Genomic DNA, 6478 nt, shown 5'->3' with positions numbered 1-6478 from the left:
TTCGGATCATGGTAGTTGCGGGGAGGAAGCATCCAGGACCCGGGGGAAAGCTGTGTTCTTCATCGGTACTACCTCGCACCCTCATTGACCCATCTCCTCTCCTGAACCCCTCTGTGAGGGGATCTCCATTGGCCGAACTTGGGCCTTGGGTCTCCACTCTGCACTTCCCCCTTCATTCAATATGGTATATATATATATATATATATATATATATATATATATATATATATATATATATATATATATACATAGACACACACATATATACATATACACACATATCTTTTTTTTTTTTTGCATGATGCCTTATACCTGGTCCCTTTGGCACCTCATGATCACACTGGCCGGTGTGCTTCTTCCATGTGGGCTTTTTTGCTTCTGAGCTAGATGCCCGCTTGTTCACCTTCAAGCCTTTAAGACCCCAGTCATTATCTCTTTTGATAGCCGGGCACCATCAGCTTTCTTCACCACATTTGCTTATGCACCCATTTGTCTTCAGCGATCCTATCATGGAGGTGTGCAGCCAATGATAGGATTTTTTTTGTTCTTTGATGCCTGATAACTGATCCCTTCGGGACAACTCGATCACACAGGCTGGTGTGTTCTTCCATGTGGACTTTGTTGCTTCTGAGCTAGATGGCCGCTTGTTTATCTTCAAGCCTTTAAGACCCCAGTCACTATCTCTTTTGATAGTCGGGCACCATCAGCTTTCTTCACCACATTTCCTTGTTCACCCACTTTGGCTCCAGCAGTTGTGTCGGGAGAGTGAGCATCATAGAGTTCCAATTTAATTAAAGAAAGTATTCATGCATTGAGGGAGTGTTTGAGTAGAGGCCCAAGGTCCTTCCGCCACCTTAATACTTAACCTATAAATATAGACACATCGATCTACTTTCCCATCCTCCTATATATATTTGCATGTACATGTCTTTGTCTAGACCTCCATAAATGCCCTTTGACTCCTAGCTCTTTCCTCCATCTCCCTTGACTTTCCTCCTGCCCTACTACCATGCTTCGTCGCCACCTGGGCTAGAGTATACCTCTTCTCTAAGCAACCTTACCCTTGATCATTCACCACCAGACCTGCCACTCCCCCTTCTCTACCATTTGGGGTCCCATGTTGTTCCCTTGTCCCTGTGTTTGTGAACACCACTTCCTTACCCACCCTACCCACCACCTCAAGTCCCCCCGGAACTGTCGGTCCCGTAGTTTTTCCTCCAGATAGTTCATCCAGCCTGTCCTATTCAGACAGACCTGTGGAGACACTAACATGCACGAAAACAAGACTGAGGAAAACAAAGCAACAGTATACAACCTGACAACAAAACAACAACAAACCACTGACAAAGAACAAAACAAAACACTTCCCAAGAGCAAAGCTTGTAGTTAGTTCAGGGATCATTTGCTGGCCCTTAGGAGCGTTTTCCAGTCTAGACTGTTAGGGCACCACGCCCTGGCCCCAAAGTCCACTTTCAGCATTCCCTGTGGACCTTGACACTCCATTCCCTTGCTGTTCTGCTGCACTCCCCCAGTGCTTTGCCTCAGTGTGGTGGGATCAGGTCAGGTGCAATTCCCACACTGTGTCTCTGGTACAGTCCCCTGTATAGCCCTTAGCCAATGAGGGGCATCATTTCTCATAGTGGGGCCAGCCATGTTGTTCTCTCTATGGACTGGCTGCTCTACTCAGGAACATCATCCTCACGGCCTTGTGGGCCAGGCTGTGTTGCACTCTCTCCTCCTGCCCCTTCATCTACTCCCGTGTGCTCTGATAAGATATGTTCATCTCCCGGAGCTGCAGAGTCAATGTCGTCCTTTGGAACAAATTATTTTCGGGGGAGGGGCAGGAATCCACTTAATTTATGGTGCTGGGGCCAGCCTCCCAGACCTCTCCACTGGTTCCCTACACCACGCTGGATATTGCATTCACACCTTGCAGCACTGGGTTGAAGTCTGGTCCCACTTTCCCTGTGGAGATAGAAACAATACCCTCCCTTGGGTGGATTAGTGCCCCATTCCCCCACTACTCTTTTCTTCCTTTTGTTTTCCTTTCCCCCCCTCCTCCACCATTGTCTACCATGTGCATCCCTGGCTTTGGTCTGGTCTCTGCCATACTACACAGTCTTCACCCCACAAATGTTTGTATACAGTAGCTTTTCCCCCTATGCCACTTTGGTTTTTTAAAAAAATTTTTAAATTCTTACCTCAGCGGGCTCATGTTGTACTTGTCCTTTTGTGCCTGACTTACTTCACTTAGCATGATTTCCTCCAGTTCTTCCCATGCCGCTATGTGCCTCATACGTTCATCACTGCTTTTTAGTGATACGTAGTACTCCATTGTATGTATATACCACAGTTTTTTTAATCCACTCGTCAGTTGATGGAAATTTGGGTTGCTTCCAAGTCCTTGCAATTGTGAACTGTGCCGCAATGAACACTGGAGCACAGATGTCTGGTCTTGGTTTGTTTCTTGCCTCTTCTGGGTATATGCCCAGTAGGGGGATTGCTGGGTCATATGGTAACTCTATTTCCATCTGTTTTAGGTATCGCCAGATTAATTTCCATAATGGCTGTACGTACTTACAAGTGCAACAGCAGTGGATGAGAGTTCCTGTCTCCCCACAGCCCCTCCAACACTTGTTGCTTTCTGGTTTTTTGAATTGGGCTACCATTGAGGGTGTCAGGTAGTACCTCATTGTTGTTTTAATTTGCATTTCTCTTATGGCTAAAGATCGGGAACATTTTCTCATATGTTTGTTGGCCATTCGGATTTCTGTCCCTGTAAAATTTCGGTTCAAGTCCTTTGCCCATCTTTCAAGTGGGCTATTGGTTTTTTTTCTTTTTGGAATCTAGCAGCGTATTGTAAATTTTAGTAATAAGGCCTTTGTCTGATGTGTCATTGCTAAAGATGTTTTCCCAGTCTGTGGACTCTCTTATCACTCTCTTGGTGAATTCTTTAGATGTACACAAGTGTTTTATTTTCAGTATATCCCATTTTTCAATTTGTGCCTCCTCTGCCAGCACCACTTTTTAAAGAGGGAATCTGCTTCCCATTTGATATGTGTGTGACCCTTATCAAAGATCAGTTGCCTGTATGCTGATGATTTTATTTCTGGGTTTTCAGTTCTTTTCCATTGGTCTGAGTATCTGTCATTGTACCTATACCATGTGGTTTTGACAACTGTGGCTGTATAGTATATGCTGAAGTCAGGTAAATCAAGCCCTTTTTTTGAGGAGTTCTCTGCTAATTCTAGGTTTCTTCCCTCTCCATATGAAGTTCATCATTAGTTTTCCACTTCTGTGAGGAAAGATGAGGGTAATTGTATCGGGATTGCTTTAAACTTATATAGTGCCATTGGCAGAACTGGTATCTTGACTATATTGAGTCTTCTATTTCATGAGCATGGCATACACTTCCATTTGTTGAGGTCACTATTGTTTTCTTGCAATAGTGTTCTGTAGTTTTCCCCATATAGATCTTTTGTTTTTTAAGTCAGGTATATCCCTAGATATTTCAATTTGTATTTGGCTATTGTGAAAGGTAACACCTTTTTTTATCTCCCCTTCTGTGGCCTTATCTGATGTGATGGACTTTTGTTGATCTTGTATCCTGCCACTTTGCCAAACTCCTCTATTGCTTCTAGTACTCCCCTTGTGGAACTTTTGGGATTTTCCATATATAAAATCATATCATCTGCAAATAACGATAGTTTCACCTCTTCCTTCCCCAGACGTATATCTTTGATGTCTCTTCTTTGCCTTATGCTGTTAGATAAAACCGCCAGCACAATATTAAATAAGAGTGGGGACAAGGACATTCTTGCCTGGTCCCCCTTTTCAGTGGGAATGTGTTAGTCTTCTCCATTGACTACCAGGTTGTCTGTTGGTTTTTCATATATAGCTTGTATTGTCTTCAGGAACTTTCCTTCCATTTCTACTCGCTAGTGTCTTAAACAGGAATTGGTGTTGGATGTTGTCGAATGCTTTTTCTGCATCTATGGATATTATCATGTGATTCTTATAATTTTTCATGTCAATGTGATGAATAATACTAATGGTCTTTCGTATGTTGAACCATCCCTGCATCCCTGAAAATGAATCCAACTTCGTCATGGTGAAATGTTTGTTTTATATTCTTTTGTAGTCTGTTGCCTAGTATTTTGTTAAGGATTTTTGCATCAATGTTCATTAGGGATATTGATCTGTAGTTCTCGATTCTTGTGGGATTCTTGCCCGGTTTTGGTATCAGACTTATACTAGCTTCATAGGAGGAATTTGGGAGTTTGCCATCTTTTTATATGCTCTGGAAGATTTTGTGTAGGATTGGGGTTCGTTTTTTCTATAGTTTATTTTGTATAGTTTTCTTATTTTCCCTCTCCTGAATCTCAGCCCTGATTTTTATAATTTCTTTTCTTTTTCTAGTAGTAGGATTGTCCTGCTGACTCCGCTCTAGTCGTAAATTTTGTGCCAGCATATCAGTCCTGAGTCTCTCTTCCTTTCTCAGATGTGCATGTATTGCTATGAAACTTCCTCTGATGACTGCCTTTGCTGTGTCCCATAACTTTTGGAACTTAATGTGCTCATTCTCGTTGGTTTCTTGAAATTTCCCAATTTCATCTCAAATTTGCGCCAGTACACACTCCATTTGCAGTAGAGAGTTATTCATCCTCCAATTGTTTGCTCTTGTTTCTTTGTCTTCCTTTTGTTGATTTCCAGCCTTATGACACAGTGGTCAGAGCGAGAGATATGTATTATTTCAATGTGCTTAAATTCATGTAGATTTGCCTTATGCCCCAGCATGTGGTTTATCTTCGAATATGTGCCATAAGAACTTGAAAATAACATGAATTTTTTTTGTTTTGTTTTTGGATGAAAAGCTCTGTAAATATCTATCAGGTCAAATTTTCTAGTTGTGGAGTTCAGCTCTCTAGCTTCCTTGTTGAGTTTCTTTCTCTGTGATCTATCTTTCTCAGGGAGTGGTGTGGTGAAGTCACCCACTATAATCGTCAAGTCTGTAATTTCATTTTTAATTTTTCGTAGTGTTTGGTTGACGTATTCAGCGGGTCTCTCATTCGGGGAATATATGTTTACAATGCTTAGTGGTTCTTTGCCTACCATTCCCTTGAGCATTATATAGTGTCCCTCCTTATCTCTTTTTTGGTTGGCACTCGGAGGTCAATTTCATCCGAGATTAGAATTGCAACCCTGCTTTTTCTGTATTGCTGATTGCTTTGTAGGACTTCTCCAGCCCTTGATTCTCAGGCGATTTTTGTCTGTAGCTTTGAGATGTGTCTCCTGTGGGCAGCAGATAGATGGGTTGTGTTTTCGAAACCATTCTGCTAGTCTCAGTCTTTTAATGCCTGAGTTCAGTCCATTGATATTCAGGCTTATTATCTCCATCTGCGGATTCTGTGATGTCATCTTATACCTTTTGTGTTGGGAGTTTCACACGTTCCTTTCTCATTAGTGTGTTGTGCATGTGTGTGAGTATCATTCTTGACTTCTTTCCATCCTTAAGCCAATGTTATCTTGAAGTCTGTTTTCTCTTTGTTGCCCTCTGGGTGAGGTTGTTCTAGGTGTTGGTCTCTTATATATGCTTTTTCAGTGTTGCTCTTTTGCCCATACTGCGTCGGCAAGGATCTTTTGTAGGGCTGGGTTTCTTCTAACGTATTCTTTGAGTTTTTCCTTGTGTGGGAAGACTCTAACTTCTCCATCTATCTTGATCGATAATTTGGCTGGGTAGAGTATTCTTGGGTTTGCATTATTTTCCTTCAATTTTTGGAATATCTTAATCCACTCACTCCTTTTCTTCATAGTTTCTGCTGATAGGTCTGAGCATATTCTTATTTGAGAACATTTATATGTGATTGCTTCTTTTTCCCTAGCTGCTCCCCTTTCTGATTTTCTCCTTTTCCTCAAAGTTGGATAATTTACCTGTTATGTGCCTTGGTGACTTCTTTTTTGGGATCTAGTCTAGCTGGTGCTATTTCCGCCTCCAGAATGGTTGCCTGGTTTTCACTCATTATGCTGGGGAAGCTTTCCTCCAAGAATTATCTCACTATTGTTTCAGATGACTTCTTTGTTGTGTCTTCCTCTGGTAACACAATAATTCTAATATTGGTCCGCTTCATAGCATCAGACATAACTCTTAAGTTTTCTTCAGCTTCTCTGATGATCTTATTAGATTTTTGTCTGTGTTTGTTAAAGTCTTCTTGGCTGTCCTCCAAGTCATTGATGCGGATCTCTGATTCCTCCATCGCTTCTCAAAGTCCAAGAGGCTGCTACTGGTTTCTGTTGTCTCCTCCCTAAACTCCTGTATTTCCCTTTGGTTTATGACTTTTACCTCTTCCATCATTTTATCCATTTTCTGTATTGTTTCCCTCATATCCTATATGACTCCAAGTAGCATTCTGAAAATTTCTTTCTGTGGCAGCGCCATGTCTGCTTCTTCTATGCATGTCATTATGTTTAGGACATCTTC

The sequence above is a fragment of the Tenrec ecaudatus genome (assembly GCF_050624435.1).
Source record: "Tenrec ecaudatus isolate mTenEca1 chromosome 2 unlocalized genomic scaffold, mTenEca1.hap1 SUPER_2_unloc_2, whole genome shotgun sequence".
NCBI classification, from domain to species: Eukaryota; Metazoa; Chordata; class Mammalia; order Afrosoricida; family Tenrecidae; genus Tenrec; species Tenrec ecaudatus.
Note: the sequence above shows the minus strand (reverse complement) of the source record.